A 19,133-nucleotide genomic window follows, 5' to 3' on the forward strand; every position below is an offset into this window, starting at 1 on the left:
GTGGCCACACTTGCAGCATTTCCAGCGCTGTATTGAGAGGTGCATTGTGGGCAGCTATCCCACAGAGCACCTCGTCCCATTTTGGCGCTGAGTATTGTGGGAAGGGGAAGGAAGTGTGTGGCTCATTCCGCTTCCTGTGCCAACGCCCCATGGTGCATCGCTTCACATCCCAGCATTCACAGTCTTTCCGGCCACGTTTGGCGCCATTGTGAGTCTCTTTCTGTTTTTTACTCTCTGTCTGTGAATCGCGATTTCTGTGGGAAATGGAGCCCGAGCTGCTGAGGACTGTGATGATGAGTGTCGTCAGCACAACACGTTTGGCAGTTGAGCTATTCCTTCAGCTCCAAAGTGACAGTGAGGAATCCGACGATGATATCGATGATATCGAGTCGCCTGCTGCGTGTGACACTACAGTGCTTGTGGCATTCACGGAAATGCTCAGCACCGTTGAATGCCGCTTTTGGGCTCGGAAAACAAGCACTGAGTGGTGGGATCACATTGTCATGGAAGTCTGGGATGACGAGCAGTGGCTGCAGAACTTTCGTATGAGAAAAGCCACTTTCATGGGACTATGTGCTGAGCTTGCCCCCACCCTGCGGCGCAAGGACACAAGATTGAGAGCTGCCCTGACGGTGGAAAAGCGGGTGGCTATTGCAATCTGGAAGCTGGCAACTCCAGACAGCTACCGGTCGGTCGGGAACCAGTTTGGAGTGGGAAAGTCGACCATTGGAATCGTGTTGATGCAAGTTTGCAGGGCAATTAATCGCATCCTGCTAAGAAGGACCGTGATTCTGGGGAACGTGCAGGACATTGTGGATGGCTTTGCACAAATGGGTTTCCCTAACTGTGGAGGGGCGATAGATGGGACGCATATTCCTATTCTGGCACCCCCCCACCTAGCATCAGAGTATGTTAATCGGAAGGGGTATTTCTCTATGGTTCTCCAGGCGCTTGTGGATCACCGTGGGCGTTTCATTGACATTTACACAGGCTGGCCTGGAAAGGTGCATGATGCACGCATCTTTCGGAACAGTGGCCTGTTCAGGAAGATGCAGGCAGGGACTTATTTCCCAGACAGGAAGATCACAGTAGGGGACATCAAAATGCCCATTGTGATCCTTGGAGACCCCGCTTACCCGTTACTGCCTTGGCTCATGAAACCCTATACAGGGAAGCTTGACAGGAGCAAGGACCGGTTCAACTACAGGCTGAGCCGGTGCCGAATGACTGTGGAGTGTGCTTTTGGGCGTTTAAAAGCCCGCTGGCGGTCCTTGTATGGGAAGCTAGACTTGGGGGAAAGCGGCATCCCCGCGGTTATATCCGCATGCTGTACCCTCCATAATATTTGTGAAGGGAAGGGTGAAACATTCAGTCAGGCATGGACCACTGAGGTTCAAGTCCTGGAGGCTGAATTTGCACAGCCAGAGAGCAGGGCTATTAGAGAAGCCCAGCACAGGGCTACAAGGATTAGGGATGCCTTGAGGGAAGAATTTGAGGCTGAAAGCCAACAGTAATGTTTGCTGCCTTGCATGGGAGTGAAGTGCAGTGGTTACACTGTTAGGATTCTATTATCCCTAACATGATTTCCAGTGACTGTTTCTTTACTGGGATAAGGTATCTTTCACTATGCAATAATAAAGACTGTTTTCAAAGCCAAGCTTTATTTTATTGAATAGAAAAATACTTCATTGACAGACACACAACATTTCAGGAACCTAGGGCAGGGGGATGGGTGGGTGAACTGTACAGTCACAAGTCTGCATATGTCCTGTCTGCAGTGCTGTGCAATGGCTGCTGCACTTCAGGGTGCATATACTGCATGGTGATGGGGGTTGAGTGCAGAGGGTAAGGGTCATAGTTCTCAGGGCTGGTTGGTGAACGTACAGGTGTTGGAGGCAGCTGGTGGTGGTAAGAACCTGGATGCGGGGGAAGGGGGTTTGGAGCTAACATTGGGGCAGAAGAGAATAAAATTTGGGACAGGGGGGGCTGTGGGGCAGCACGGTACTGTTCTGCCTGCATAGCTACGAGTGCCTGGAGAGAGTCCGCTTGGCGTGCCAGGATGCCTAGCAGCTGGTCTGTGCTTTTCCTCTTTGCCACAGTGTTTCTCCGCCAATGTCTCTGGTGGATCCTGCTGTCCCTCTGGTGGATCCTGCTTTCCCTTTCTCTCCACTCCTATAGCTGTTTACTCTCTTGAGCAGAGTGATCAATAACTGTTTTCAGCATGTCTTCCCTGGTTTTTCGAGGCTTTTTCCTCAGATTCTGTAGTCTCTGTGCTGTGGTAGATCTGGGCAGTCCAGCAGTCAAGGTCACTTCTTGAAGGCAAAAATGGCAACATTTAACAGGGTAGCATTGTTAATTATCTCATCCAAACAGTAATTCCCACACACTGAAGGAGTTTTCAGTGTTCACTTTAGCATTCTTTTCCCATACCAAATAAGACCACACATAACACAACAGGAGACAGGAAATGGTGAGTAAGGGGTACTGAGATTGCTTCAGGGCTGTGCAGGGGTTTCTGTGCGTTGGGGACAGCAAACAGCTGCATGGGGGATCTGCACTAAACAGTCTCCCAACATTTTCCACAGGAGTTACTCCTGGAAGATATCTCCCTGCTGCGGGTCACTAGGGAAGAGCGGGAAGGTCTTCTACAGCAATGCGGATTCCGCCCTGGCCCCTATGCAGCTTGCCTGTGTGCAGCAATGGTCCCCCCACCCCTCGCAGCACAGTGGCGCGGACGCGTTAGCCTGACTGGGACAAGGACCACAGTGGCTCTCCCTATAAACCTGCGCAGGCACATTGCCCACGCTCTGGCTGAAACTTTTGAGGAGATTACTGCAGCCGATTACCGCGACGTGATAGACCACATCAATGGGCTATTCCACATCTAGGCATGCATGTATGCAGCCCTAACCCCCCCTCCTCTCCCAAAACATTTCCACCCTGAAAATAAAAGACGCTTACCGGTAACACGCTCCTCTGTTTGTCCTTCAGCAACTGCTGGCTGCTGCGATTGGCTTCCTTCCTTCTGGCTTGAGAAGAGCTCCTGGCTGCATGCCTCCTGGGACTCTGGGGTGTCTTCCCCCATCCCAGTAGCTTCACTCACGGTTTCCACCCCCCCGCCTCCTCCTCCTCCTCCTCCTCCTCCTCTTCCTCCTCCTGCTGCTCCTGTCCCCCACCCTGCTCAGAAGTGTCCATTGTGGTCCTCGGATTGGCAGTGGGGTCACCGCCAAGTATTGCGTCCATATCCCTGTAAAAACGGCAGGTCGTGGGGGCAGCGCCGGATCGGCGGTTCCCCTCGCGGGCTTTGTAATAGGCACTCCACAGCTCCTTTACTTTAACCCTGCATTGCAGCGCATCCCGATCATGGCCCCTATCCAGCATGGACCTTGATACCTGCTCAAAGATATCATAATTCCTACGGCTGGAGCGCAGCTGGGACTGCACAGCTTCCTCCCCCCAAACACTAATGAGGTCCAGCAACTCGCCAGTGCTCCATGCTGGGGCTCGTTTGCCGCGTGGAGGCATGGTCACCTGGAAAGATTCACTGATTGCACTCCACACCTGGCTGCAGCAAACAGGAAGGGGATTTTTAAAATTCCCGGGGCACTTAAAGGGCGGGTCACCTGAGGCCAGAGCAGTAGAGTACATACTGATGAGCAGAGTGGCTGAACAGGAATTCTGGGATATCTCCTTATTCCCTGGAGGCCAATTAAAGCGCTGGTGTGTGTCCACACCTGATGAGCAGCGCTGGATCACCAGCGCTGCATTCCTTATACCCCAACCCGAATGGGTGCACAGCCAGCGCTGCAGCCAGGGAGTTGCAGGGCTGGATGTGCCTTGCAAGTGTGGACGGAGAATAATTGCAGCACTGGAAAGCCTCCACCAGCGCTGCAACTTGCAAGTGTAGCCAAGCCCTCAGAAGGATGTTTTTTACACAGCAGATATTAAACATTTTAAAATCAATAGATCAGGATAACTTGCATCCAAGAGTTTTAAAGGAATTGGCTGAGGAGCTAGCTGAACAGTTAATGTTGATTTTCAATAAATCTTGGAACACCGGGAAATTTTAAGAAGACTTGAGAAAAGCTAATGTTGTGCCAATGTTTAAAAAGAGTAAATTACATCGATCCTGGGCAAGATAATGGAGCAGCTAATACGGACCTCAATTCATAAAGAATAAAAGGAGGGTAATATACTTAATGTACATTAATATGGGTTTATGGAAAACAGATCCTGTCAAACAAACTCAATATCTTTTTTAAAATGAGATTACAAGTTTGGTTGATAAAGCTAGTAATGTTGATATAATATACTTGGACTTTTGTAAGGCCTTTGCCTTGATATCACATGATAGTTTGATTAAAAAGCTAGAAAGATATAATGTTACTATGACACACATTAAGTGGATTAAAAGCTCACTTACTGATAGTTCTCAAAGTGCAGTTGTAAATGAAGAAACATCATCAAATGGGTGTATTTTTAGTGGGATCCCACAGGAATCAGTTCTTGGCCTTACACTATTTAACATTTTTATCAAAGACCTGGAAGAAAACATAAAATCAACACTGATAAAGACTGCAGATGACACAAAAATTGGGGGAAGAGGTAAATGATGAAGAGGATAGGTCACTAAAGTTAATCACATGTATGTTTGCAGAATGTGAGGCTTAGCACTGGAGACCAATACATTCTGCAGGAACATATACCTTCATTCTTTCACTCACCCAGGGTGTGAATCCTGTGTTTAGAAACTCTGCATTGAAGGTAAGCCATACTTTTGAAAATTTTGAATAAAATGAATTAATAAAATCACAAGACTAAGAAGGTCAAGATTCTCTGTTATTTAAATTATAGGTTGGTGAAGTTAAGAATGTCTAAATAGTGCAGACTTGATGTATTTTTACACGTTTCCGCAAGCAGGAATTTTAGCTAATGTGCCTAACTGGCTTCATCTTTTGGTAGTTCGTGAAAAATGATATGTAGCTGGTTAAAAGTAAGTGCCAGAATCAACATTCCTTCTTTTCCTAGAAGCTGCAGTTTTAAAGATTTTTCCCATCAAAACGATTTATGCAAGGATTTATATATCCTGCAAAAATTGGCTTTGCCTATAATATTACTCTGTCTTTTTGGAAATTTTATTTTTAAATAAAACCTTTCATAGAAACAGAAAGCAAACTTTCCTTCATGAACTCTATGAAGCTCTGTTTTTATCCTGTACTTACCTTTTCCTATTAGGAGAGATTTTCTTTAGTACTATTTGCAGGCATGTCATAATTCTCATCACTAGAAAAGCTGATAATTCACACAAACAAAACTACCCAATATGTAGTGCCTATTAATCCCTTGGTCAATAAACTAGACCAAGTTAAAATAAATGTTTGTATTCACAGATCCAGGAAAGCTTATTTCAGTTATAATTGCTAATTTATTGTACTCGTTTCTCCTCTCACTTACATCAGTTTAACTTCATTGACGTAAGTGGTGTTACTCCTGATTTACATTAGTGTGAATGAGCTCAGACTCAGGCCCAATGCCTCTGTTTGTTTATTTGTCCGACGACCAAGTTCTTACATCTCTTTTGTAATATTCAAAGGGGGCATAAAGTCTAATGCACAGCGGCAGTAAGAGAAGCTGATCTTATGGAGTGTATTTTATATTCACATGTTTTTCAGGAGGAGTGAAAATAAGCACAAGCTGCTAAAAAACATCTGCAGTGGCCCTAGATTTTTCTGTGGGTGAGTGAGTGGGTCTGGGTGAGGGAGCAAGACAGACTCATATGAAGTAGGTAGTCTTTTCAATGCATAGTTCCAAAATACACCACTGTTCAAACTATGGAAAAGGGACCATAGAAAACATCTATAATGTTCCTAATATCTGCTATTTCTACTTGCAAAGAAAACAAACTGTTCTCAAACTAAAGAGCACAGAATGTAGTTTGGTTAGTCAACTTAGATGGTTCTTTTTCATTAAGATATCAAACACTTTCATTTAGTTGTGGCTACTTATAACTTGGGAGCCTTTATTAACCCTCAGTAACAGTACCACTGTGTCACTAATGTACTCCCCAGAACCACTGCCGCATCCAAGAGATGGGAACCACTCTAAATTATGCGAAGCCATCTTCGTGGGAAGTCTCTGGCTCAATATATAGGTGATTTTTCTAATACACTCTTTATACTTACCTCAAAAGTATTACTATATGCAACACAAATGTTAATATTTATTATACCCTTCCCTTGTCTTAATATGGTTTTACTAAAGTCTACGGTGCAACATAGTACATCTGTTTACAGAATTCATTAGCTTCATGTCTCAGGCTCATTGGCACTGGTATTTCCATTTTGGCATGAACATATTAAGAACTGTACAAAGGAAATTTTAATTTCATATTTGATTAAATTAGCTTTTATATTAGAGTTTGGGTTTTTGTTCTTCACAGAAATAGGACACACCTCTTCCAGCTATTATATAAGCATAATATTAGAGACAGACTTGTTTAAAAAAGAAAAGGCAGGTCTCACACACACCAAATCTGCTCTAATAGGGCTTAGAGTATGTGAGAGCAGAAATGTCAACACATCCTGTGTTCTGTTGAAGGAATATACAAAATATGTGATTGCATAACAGGATCAGAAACAGGGTTAGCTGAACATATAGTGGAGCATGGATTTTAATGATTGTCACAGAGATTCCTTCCCTTTGACCATATAAGTAAAAAGATTTATCCTTAGCTCAGCCTATCTGTGTTACACAGTATTCAATAACAAAGAGGCAGTGTATTCCCTCCCATTGCATACAATCTTTATTTTAAGAACTCCATTTAAGAACTATGGACCTATCCTGAGCCCACAGAAATCAAGTGGAGTCTTTCCCTCAACTTGTGTCATTGGATTAGGACATATATCACCAACAACTATTAAATTAAGGTTCTGATAGTAGAGGACTCTTTAATTGAGCAGACAAGGGCATAACAAAATTCTAGAGCTGGAAGCTGAAGCTAAACAAATTCAGATATGAAATAAGACACAATTTTTTATTAATGAGGGTAATTAAACATTGGAACAACTGACCTAAAGACATGGTGGATTCTCCATCACTTGAAGTCTCTACAAAGACATCCAGTCTTGATTTAAAAGATATGCTATGACTCAGCCAGAAGTTATAGGCTTGATCCAGGTATCACTGGGAGAAATTCTATGGCCTGAGTTGTGTAGGAAGTCAGACTAGATTATCATAATGGTCACTTCTGGCCTTAAAAGCTATGAAAATCATCATAAAGAGTCTTGTGATGATGAACTGTGGATGAGACTTTCCTCTGTGTCCCAGCCACTAATATCATTCTCATGATGACTTGGAGTTCCAAGTAAGTTCTTATATTAAATCCTCACAGGTTCTTGTGTTAATGTGTGTATTCCATCAGCAGAGATTGGTAAATCATCAGTAAGTCTGTGCCCTTCTGTTTCTATGTCATGTTCTATTCTGCTCTCAGCTTCTGGTAAAAAGTGTCCGGATTAGTGCATGTGGCACAACTAAGTATTTTCTATATATTGCTCAAGTTAAGGCAGTAGTGCTTTTATAATCTCAACAGGATTCTTTGCACTCTTTGGGTGCTTTTAAACAATGGCTTCTGTGAGTTAATGACAGGTTTCAGAGTAGCAGCTATGTTAGTCTGTATCCGCAAAAAGAACAGGAGTACTTGTGGCACCTTAGAGACTAACAAATGTATTTGAGCATAAGCTTTCATGGGCTACAGCCCACTTCTTCGGATGCATGGTCATTTACTGTCTCAAATTATTTACCATGCACATATTTGTGAAATGTTTCACATCCAGTTACTATAGTAAGGTTCCATTTGGCTATAGGTTTAGGATTTTGTTCTATTTACCCTCCTCTCCCCCAGTTTGAGTCATTCTTCTGGAAGTAAAGCCAGTTAGAACACTACCATGTAATAAAGCAGAACCCAGTATATGTTGTGAGACACCAACATACAATTTAATTAATTTGTTTTGATCAAAGTAATGCAAAACAGGTGTGTTTGTGCACAGTTTCTTTAGCTCCTCCACTTTTACACAGTGTCTCACTTTTCATAACCATCCACAGTCTTCCTAGAGCAACTCATGGTTACTGAAGGATTTATGACTTGAATATGGCAAAGCATATAACCATTTCCAGGAATCTCTGTAACTTTGGTTTGTTTGAAGTACTGGTATTTCATGCAAGTGTTTACTTTAATATTATCTAGGTTAATGCCTTTTTCATTTAGTATATAGCACAGTATTTCCCAATATTTCAGATCTTGCATTTTCCTTACTTTGTTCCTTTCTTGTCATAGTCACAACTTAGTCTAATATCATGTTCCTCACTCCAGACCATGGCAGCAAAGTATAAGTTGTAGCAAAATATATTCCTGCTAACGCCCATATTACTTTCTTGTGGAACACTTCTGGTGTACTAGAGATACCACAGGAAACTATTTCCCAAGAGCATAACGAATGTCCTACCTAACAATTCCCTCATTTAAGATTATTTGCCAAAACATACAATTAATGTGTCAAAAATACTGAGGGCTGGGTTCTGCCTCTGAAACAAAGCCCTAAACTAAGGGTAGCACAGAGCAGTACCACAATGAGGGGCTCATGGAACAACCTGGTGTATGTGAGAGGTGTATAGACTGCAATGTCTAAAAGGCATGCCCTGCCCCAGGAAGTGGGCCAACATAGGAAGTTGGAGCCATGGCCTGCTTCTTTTCTGCTGCCTTTGAGTCATTATGACACAGAAAATGAGCCTGTGTGGCAAAGGTACACTGGCATGTCTGTATATGTACAGATACCCCTCAGCAGAATTTGAAACAACAGACCAGGAAGTTACCTATGTGGTTGGGTGGAAGAACAGTCTGCAAATGCAGATGATCAGACAGGTATATAACTTATCTACTGAATAGACTGCAAAAGATACTTTAAAAGAATTTGATGAGAAATCTAATAAACCGGGATGCATTATGAATACAATATAGGACATTCACATCAATGTTGGTTTGGGACCCTGAATTTAGGCATTTATTTTTAAAAATCTTGTCCTGATCCTATAGTTTCTGTGTGAACATTGCTGTCATTTCTAGTTTGTCCATCTGTAAAACCAGATCCATTTTAAATCAGTATCTCTCCATTGAAATATTCAGAGCTTGTCCATTTACACCAGTTTAGGATCTAACCCATAGTGTTCAAGCAGAATAAAACATTTTCTCCACATTCACATCCCAAGCATTTTTGTGGCTTTCTATTACCAGTGAAGTCTCTATAGTTCTCCTTTCTTGCCCTTAGCAGTGGTTGTAAATTGTGTCCCTCAAAATGTATGTCTTCATTGCAGATTTAGCTTGGGCACCTGGTTTAGCCTAATTTGGATGTAAACAGCCATATTACAAAGCCATACTCAAGTTCCTATGTCCCACTGGTGCTGCACTCAGCTGTGTGTGTCATTAGGACTTCTGGGGGCATAGTCCATGGTTCTTTTGTGCAGCAGTATGCTGAGCCACTGTCTGATTCTTCCCCAGTGAACTGTGGGAGAACTTGTCTGTCCTTCTGGGCATGTAGGGGAAATGTGGAAAGGCATTGCTCACCGCCCAGTAGGTGGGTTACCAGCCCAAGTGAAAGCAGTACCCAGGCTTTAACCCACACCCCCACCTGTGCCAGCTTGCACAGACTGAAAGCACCATTTAATTCAGGTAAGAGACTTTGTATGTGTGTGGACTAGGGGGAGTGGAGGAATAAGGGGCAACATCCAAATAAGACTCCGGGCTATCTCTTCAGTGAAGACATACTCTAAGAGAAGAACTGTGAGAAGGCTGCAGAAGGTTAGGGAGAGCTTTTATCCAAACTCAAGGAAACGACATTCCAACACAGAAACCACAATGTTATGCCATCGCCACAGCTGTCTTGAATAAATGCTCAGTCTACAATATCCATGTGCATTTACAAGCAATGCGTCAGTAAGGTTCCTTCACACCTTTCCTTTGCCTGGTATTGATGTGACATTATTTTTTGGCAGCAATTTTTCAGCTGGGCTGAGGCTTTCAGAATTGCATCACCCAGGGCTGGGTTAGAGGGGTGTTTTTGGTATTTTGTAATGCTGAACAAAAGGTACATATTTGGCTATATATATATATATAGGCAGAAATAGAACAACATCCAAAAGATGACAAAATATATTTCATAGCAGTCTGAGATAGTTATGCAACCATCTAGGGAAATGGTAACTTCCAGTCGGTTGTAAATAAATGACCACAGTTCATTAACCGCTACATACAGTAGTGTGTACATATGTTCAATAGCCTCCTTTCTCTGTCTCCTTCTCACAGAAATCCAGACAGCCACAAAGTAACTGAAATACTTAAGAATTCTTCTGTTTGCATCATAACTGGCTGCCTAGCCCGACAGACCAACATTTTTCTACACATGCACATTTGCTGTTTAGAGGGAGAAGTTAAGTGACTTTAATGCTTGCAAATGGTTTCAAAATGGCACTTCTGATTAAGGCACCAGACCTTCTTCCCGGTACTGCTTCTGACTCACTGACTCAGTGATTTTAGGTAGGTCACTTCAGCTCTCCTTGCCTTAGTTTCTCCACTATTAAAACCGGGATAATAATGCATATCCACCATTGCATTTGAAGATCGACAGATGAAGAGTCTGTTTAATAGTTGCCAGTGTAAATAAAATTGTAAAAACACACTAAACCTTCCAGTAATTGGTGTCTGCCAGCTGGTGCCTTGCCTCTGCCTGGGACCAGCATTTCTAGATACATTTCCTTTTCTTGCTATTATGATGTAGAGTAGAGCAGGGAATACTACTGATGTATCTGTGAAAGGCAAATATATATCACAGAAGGAGATACATTAAACTTTAGGGAATGATCCTCTTTTAATGTTTGATGCACCTTGCTTTTACCAGAGGGTGTAAAACTGTTGCTAGACAAACATTTGGTTGGTATCATCTTGTGAACAATTAAATTTTAAAATACTCTGTAAAACACCTAGAAAACATCCTATCACAATTTAAACTCATTTCTTTAACTGAAATATATATATATATATATATATATATATTTAATAGGTTCTCTCAAAAAATACTGCTTTATATTACAACCCTGGCTCAAAAGCATTATTATTAGATTTAATGTTTTTAACTATTACTGTAGTCTACTATAACATTTTTTTATAGTGGGTAGCTGTTCTATGTTAACTAAAGCAACTTCATGTAGTGTGCTAAGTTTAAAACATTTAGCTAATTTTCTATTTCAATTATACTAGTATAATCCAAGAGGAACTCTGTTGGCTTCATTTGTACCAATAGTAACTGAGATCAGAATCTACCCTGGAGTTTTAACAAATATGTAACGTACATATCTTTTAAAATAGTTTAAAATTCTTAACTGTTTCATAATCAGCATGTTACATATCTTTGTTTTATTACTATTAATTCCAAATGAAATATTTGTAACATTTAAGTGTTAGCAATAAAAGTTCATGGGTGAAATCTTGGCCCTGTTGAAACCAGTGTAAGTTTTACCATTGACTTCAACACCGTCAAGATTTCACCCATATTCTTAACATAGCTAGCTGTACTTGATTGTAAGACAAAACACATAGCATTGTCATACAAGAAAAGAAATTGTGTTTATACTCTCCTAAACTAAGCACAAGAAAAGAAATTGTGTTTATACTCTCCTAAACTAAAGCTATGGAAACCTATTTTTATTTTCTGAATTCACATGCACCGCGTGTTTTGTGAATATTTACGAAATACATAAATTTGATTAATGGGAAAATTTGACCCTTTCTAAAATTCTACACTGATTTTAAAAGATTATTAAATATTTTTCTTATTTGGCACAGGCTGAAATTTCACCAGTAAATAGTAAGGTTTCAGTAACAGCAAATTTGTACAAAGCAGCCTGATGAATAGGTCATCAAAGAATGATTTTGTCAGTCATGATCACACAATAAAATTAAATGTGGCCAAAATTTTCAGAAGTATCTGCTAATTTGGGGGGCCCGATTTGAGACTTCTTAAGGTCACAAATTCTAAAATGGAAGGCATCAAAAGTTAGTGAACATGTGAAAACTTTTGCCTTTCTGACAAAGGAGAAAATTCAGATTGAAACCCAAAATTCCATTCTGTTGTACAGATACACGCACACAAAAATGCACACAGATGCACAAAGTGATTCTTCCCTCTCTCCCACCCACCCCCGGTGAAAATGCATTTGTCCAGCTTTAGCTATAAGTATCCCCATTTTGCATGTGAATAAATGTTAACTGTTAGGACTCATATGTAATAATATTTTACGTGAGATGTTTTATTAATGATCTTAACCGATACTTAATTAGGAGCACATTATGTAAACAATAAATACAAATTTGGATCTCCTGTGACTAATGCATCAACACATACATATGTTATTAAGCACAAAATTTGTGACCACACATGGTCAGTGACTTCCTGAGTGATTTTTGCATGCAGCTGAGAAAAGAATTTGGCCTTGAGAGAATGCTGTATGTATCTGCAGACAGACTTTGGCCTCTAGTTCCATATGTAAGCAAAATATACTTTTGTTAACTGTACTCCTGACAGCTCCTTTCCTTTCTACCTCCCTCCTTTCTTCTCATTCCATGGATTATGGGCTCTTTCCTCAAGCCACTTCTGGCTGTGTCTTCTGGACAGAGTTCAGAGACTGGGAAAAGAACCAGCTATGCTGGTTGGTTAAAACTTTATTGTTCTATCTTTGAATTTCATGTCCCCATTTTAGCGCCTTCAAATACATTGTAAGCATATGCACTGAGTGAATTAATGAAGTTGGGTGGGCACCCATCCAGTACTAATTTTGCCTAAGTATAATTGACCCTAGCCCTTTTCCTACAATGTTGTAATAGAACTGCATCCTGTTGGCTATATGCCATGGCTTTCTTAAAAATATAAAGTCTGATTTCTACCCTTAAGGATTCGCAATCCCTACTAACCTTCAGTCACTAGAAGTCAGTTGTTTTTCTGCCATTACCCATATTAAACAAAATATTATGCTCATGCAGTTCAGCATTTGACAAGCATTTCTCACCTACTTTTGCTCCTTTGCAATAGCTGGAGTGTCTTGTGAAATATGTAACCATGGAGTTGAAGTAACTTTTTAATGTATTCATGTATGATATTTAAATTCCTGATCCTGAAGTGTTCCTAGTCCTAGTCCTAGTCCTAGTCCTAAACGTTGTGCTTACTACCATGAGTTGACTTCAGTGGGATTACTCAAGCTAGTAAATATTTTGCTTAGCAGTGCTTGTAGACCCTAGGTTGGTGCCTGGACTCTGATACTTGGTTGAGGACCACACAGTGCATCTTGAGGGATGTGGGAAAGTGGCTTTGGCCTCTATCGTTGGCTGTGCTATGGCCGCCTTGCATCATGACACTGGTACAAAGCTGAACTGAAGTTGGCATAGCCAGCCATGAGCTAACCACCTTATTGTGGGAAGATCATCTGGTTCTATAGAGCCAGTATAGTGGCTCCTAAGCCCAACTGTGGCGGCTGCTGGGGACATGACCTGGCTACACAAATGGCTTCTTAAGGAGATTAGCAAATGGCATACTTTAGCATACCTGTTAGGCTGCTCTACCAGGAGACCTGACTGGCACACAGGCTGTTCACTATGGACTCAAATCACCTTTTTCCCCTGAGGTGTAGACCTGTGCACTCGTAAGCCATGGTCAGGAACATTTAGCTCTTATTTGTGCTTCCCCAATCCTGGGCCAGCTGTGCACCAGGCCTGTCTCCCAGCTTCTCTTACTTATGTCAGCTGCCAATGGCCATCTGTTTTCTTCTCTGCCTTTTAAGCAATGTTGATCTGATCCTTGAAAAATACAGAAAACTACTGTTCAAGTTGGATAACAGCTTTTCTGTACTTTAGGGTTTTCTAGCACCCCTTCCTACCATCCATTCAGAAGTGTAGCCCCTTCTGGGGCCTGCTGCCAATGATCTACCTAGGGTCATCACCTTACAGAAGCAAATGTATGCCACAGAGGATTTTAATGTTATTTGCACCTGGCTGTAAAATAAGTGGGCCTTAAATCTTCTTTTTAGAGAAGTGATTTGTCTGCTGTGTCTCTGAATTCAACTTTAACAAGAACTTGGAAAGTGAAGCATCTTTTCCCAGAAGTGTTGTCTCAGATAGTCAGCAAAGATAATATCCTAAAGAGATTAACAGTGGTGATTTATATTTATTTCCCTTTATTGCACTACTAATTATCTTTCATATTGGTAAATGATGCTGTGGGTAGAGTGACCATATGTCCTGATTTTGTAGGGACAGTCCTGATATTTGGGGCTTTTTCTTATATAGACTCCTATTACACACACACGCACACACCCCAGTCCCGATTTTTCACACTTGCTGTCTGGTCACCCTAGCTGTGGGTTTGAAAGGTGACAGACCTGAAGACATTAGAGGCAGAAATATTCTTTTAAAAAGTTACAATATGGGCAGTAGCAACAGAAACTTCTTCTCAACACTGCACAAACATTCTCAAACTAAAACCTAGAGGTATTTATTGCCTCTAGGAGCGAGGGGGCAGTTTGGTTTCCATGCTCATTCATTCATTAGCCTAGCAATGCCCCATCACCAAGATGCCTGATTTTTGTGTGAGATATGTACATCTGTCCTCAAGGAATTGGACTAAGACCACAAACTAATTTCACACAAGGTAAACAACTGATGTATGGATACTACTGATGAGGGCTGAACTGAAGCCAGTGATAGAGAGATTGTCATTCCTCTGAGTCACACAGTGCCAAAAAATCTTGCCATGAAATCTTCTTAATGTTGACCATTTTCCTGAGATAAAAGTCTTCCATAGGACTAGTTATAGAAGAGGAGAAATAACAATAAAAAGGAGTAGTGTGGGTTCTAAACACAGAAACCAGAAACTCTGTAATAGACAGTGAAGTTAAAAAAAATCTTAAAAGTTTGGGACTGAAAAGTCAGCAACAGTGCCTTATGGGACTGTCATCACTATGGCTAGGTTTCCTTTCTCTCCCTAGCACATGTGGTCCTAATTGCCCTCTTGGCTAGACCTTTATGCTGGAATCTGCATGAACTGGCTGTAGCATTAGCAGACTTTTACTCATCCACTGCTAAAAGTTTTTAATGGAAAAATCTGTATCCATTCATGCTAGAAAAATGCTTATGTTAAATCAGAATAAAATTTTAGGAGAGAAAAGGAGATACAGTAGCTTTTCCAGCTGCTAGTATCAGACATTCTACTACTGCATTATTATATATTGTATGAAAATTGGGGACAAAATTATAACAGTGATCTGGTATCACCAGATAGTATCTAGATTTACACTCCATTATGAACATGTTGTGGAGTGAGATTATATAGCATATAATGGTGAGTTCAGAAGTTGTCCCAAATTGCCTAGCACTCATACCGGCTACATGGGCATTATCACACTGGTAATATATGTACCTACACAACACCCCTGAGAGACAGGGAAGTACTATCATCCCCATGTTAAAGAGATGAGGAACTGAGGCACAATGAGACAAAGTGACTTGCCCAGTTCACACACAAAGTCTGTGGCAGAGCAATTAATTGAATCTGGGTCTAGAGATGGTTGGGAACTTTTTGACAAAAAATTTCTTGCCAAAATGCCAATCTGGGAAGGAAGGGCGGGAGGGAGAGACCAAAACCTGTAGGAGACCCAGCTTCAAGATCTGCCTGTTTTGGAGCAGGGACTAAGGCTGGCTAGAAAACAAGAATTCTGTTTTGTGAACAATTTCAAACTTTCAACATTTGTTTTTGTTTTGATGCAGAATGAAAATGAAACCTCTTGATTTTTTTTCAGGCAACAGGGCGCTACCTGGGTTGCATACATCCCAGGTGAGAATCCTAACCACTGGGCTAGAAATTCTAGCTCTCTTGTTCTTGCACCTGTTAGAGCTGTTCCACCTTATATAAGCAATTCAGTATTCCAGGGCCTAGAAAGATTGACTGTCTACCTTAGTGGACACTCACCTGAAATGTAGGAGAAACAGCTTGTAGAACCTTCTCTAAATCAGACAGAACAGGATCTTAAACCTGGACCTTCTACATCCCATATGCAGCTCTCCTAAGTCCCAGACTAGGACCATACTTCCTCTCGTTATGAGGTTAGGTGAAAAGAAGTAAATAGCAAAACCCAAGAGGAAGCTGTAGCTCAGAATTTCTATAGCTCCCTTGTCAATGTGACTAGTCCAAGGATCAGCAGTGGCCTGTAATTTACAATATTGGACAAGTGTTAATTTGGATGACAGAGCATGGGTCTTTATTGTAATTGAAATGGAGCATTTGGTACTGAGTAACTTTCACTTAGATTCAGCTGTACCTTTTTGCCATAATTGACTTTCCAAGCATCAAAAGTGGATGTAAATAGTTGAAACTATGATAGAAATCTTTACAGTACATAAAGCAGATAGACTTCCTACCTCTCTTTATGGAATTTCTACTCTTTTGTCCGTTTAATAATTCACTCTTCACCACCACCCTTTTGCACACAGCTGACTTTAAAGTGTCTCAGTTAATAAAGGAATTCTGTTTAGACAGGAACCTTTAGGGTGGAAGAGATATTAAGTGCTCTCTTGATTTATGAATAAAAATGCCAACATATGATTAATTGCAACTTGTTGTGACACCAAAAGGGAAAAATAAATCTACTGTGTCTTTAAACGGTGTTGTCAACTCTCATGATTTTATTGCAAGTCATGCAATATTGGGCATGTTTCTGAAAGTCCCATGCCCTGAAATCTGGACCACCTTAGCTTCATGGTACACAGGGAAACTGAACAGTCTGATGTAGCCTAAGAGACAATGCAGCCTAATCTGCCTGCTGTGACTAGCCTACTCCATGGGTCTACACAGAAGATGGTAGAGCATGGCCATGGCTCCTCCTTGCCCCCTTTAGGAAGCTGAGTGCTTCCAATGGTGCACTGAAGGAACAGTCCTTGCACTTCAAGTTCAGGGTCTGCTCTTGTACAGACCCTTGGTGGGTTGCATATAAACATCTGTATAAGGGTGTGGCTTCTTGAGCACTTTTCTCTCACCATCACATACCTTGATAAAAGCCAGTGATAGTCTGGCCTTAAGTACATTGAATATTAAAGTTGCATGGCTAAGCATTCAAAAATTAGGAATGGACAAAGATAAAATTGCCATTATATGTGCCCTCTTGCACATGCACAGTATGATACAATCTCTAATTACACGATCACCTACTGTTTCTTTTATACTACAGTAAAAAAAATAGATTAGTTTTTTTATAAAGTAGAGGTGTTTAGAACCTTGTAAGCTTTTTATTCTTACTTTATTTTATATTGCCCTTTAATTCTTTCTAAGATATGAAATGTAATGATTTCTTCATCACCCATGTGCTATGCAGTACATTCCTTTTCAAGCAGCATACAGTCTCTCTTGCAATTCAGTCAACAAGGGATTTAACTACAAAGCTAGCTTATCATAAACTTAGGTGGCTTAGGTGCCAGCAAAATTTCTGTACTACTTCTTGTAGTTTGTTTAATGTACTGTGTCTGCAAAAGAAAGCCCCTTTCCTGGAGAGCTGTGTATCTCCTAAGAAGTATCAAAGCACTATATAATCTTTACAGCAACTTTACTAGACTTTTTTTAGTTATCTTAGCAATACATGCATCTGAAGAGAAACCTTCCTTATCTATACACTTTTTTGGGCTAAGGAAAAAATAAACAAATAAAAAGCCACTGCGCATACTCGGTGTGCATCTCTAATGAACATGATGGAGCCCCTTTACAAGGAAAATATTTCAGCAATTTAAATTACATTCTTGAAAACACAAATTTGAAACTGACTTGCAAACGTCTGTTTAAGTTCAAGGCAGTGACATATTAGAAGGCAAAAAAGTAGAACAGTTCATTTATGGAGCAGCACCATACTAGCCAACTGAGACCTCAGGAAAGAAGTGACATCAAGACTAGGAAAGGCACTCACATAATTAGCTAATCTCAACAAAGTGTAACTTTAGTGCCCTCATAGCCATGATGGAGTCTGCTCTGCAGGCAGTTCCAGCCAAGAAAAGGCACATGCAGGAACACAGCAGGGAAACTCCCTTCCATCCCAGGGGTACCTGTTCCAGTCGCGCCAGAGTGATCATATACCAGAATAGTACAGTGAATATAGGAAAGGGAAATATTTATTCACAGAGGGATGAATGGAGAAAAAACAACAGGTGGGAAGATGGGGCAAGCGGTAAAACAGGATTACATTCAACACGAGGCCCCATAGGTCCAGGGTACCACAATACAAAAGGGCAGACGTGAAGCAATGCATTCAGAGTTCAGGAGTCCTGGGCAAAGTTCCAGTCTGGCAGTGAGTTTTGGGTGCTCCTGGTTGTCTTTGGCACCAGTAAACTTTCCCCAACAAACCCCTCCGGTGTCTCTTCTGCCGCTCTCTGCAAATCCACACAGAGCAACACTTAGCTAGCTACAGCATCCCTCCTTATTCCCAATGCAAGGTCACAAGCCCCAGTATTCACGGCCCCATACAGCTCAGGGAAACAATGATACTGGGTCCAGCTCCGGGTTGTCTTTCTTGGGTGATTCCTCCCTGGCACAGTGCTCCTCCTGTCTCCTGTCCAGGGGCATCCCTGGTGGACTGCCCTGTCCCTCCAAGGTTTGGAGCAGGTTCTTGGCTGCTTCACTATGTGAGGGACAACTTGCTTTTGTGCTTTTGTCTTGAGCTCCAGACACACACACCCCGTCGCGCTCCCTTTATCCATGGCCCTGGAACAACCAAGACAATTTCTTTCTGGAACAATCAGCACTTCCTGTGCCTCAGGATTTACAGGCTTTTAAAGGGGCCATGCTCTCTATCCCCCAAAGGGGTTACAAAAGTATGGAAATCAACATAGACAGTAGCAAAACAAAACTCATAATTTTCTGCTCAAACACAATCTCAGTGCTAACATATGCAAGAGCTAGCGAGCTGTTCAAATGTTAGATAGAAAACTAGATGCCTTTGAAAATAAGAGCCTAGGAAAGATTCTTGGCATTTGATGGAGAGATCTTATCACCAACTAAGAG

General features: G+C 41.5%; 1 long non-coding RNA gene across 1 annotated transcript in view; it reads right to left on the minus strand.

Moving 5' to 3' along the window:
- LOC123365908 overlaps positions 1-19,133 on the minus strand; it is a 61,686-nt gene that overhangs the window by 24,391 nt on the left and 18,162 nt on the right. Inside the window, exon 2 of the long non-coding RNA XR_006577821.1 lies at positions 4,424-4,541. This is a non-coding gene — a long non-coding RNA (uncharacterized LOC123365908). The remainder of the gene's footprint in view (positions 1-4,423; positions 4,542-19,133) is intronic.

This window comes from Mauremys mutica, chromosome 3 (genome assembly GCF_020497125.1).
Source record: "Mauremys mutica isolate MM-2020 ecotype Southern chromosome 3, ASM2049712v1, whole genome shotgun sequence".
Lineage (NCBI taxonomy): Eukaryota > Metazoa > Chordata > Testudines > Geoemydidae > Mauremys > Mauremys mutica.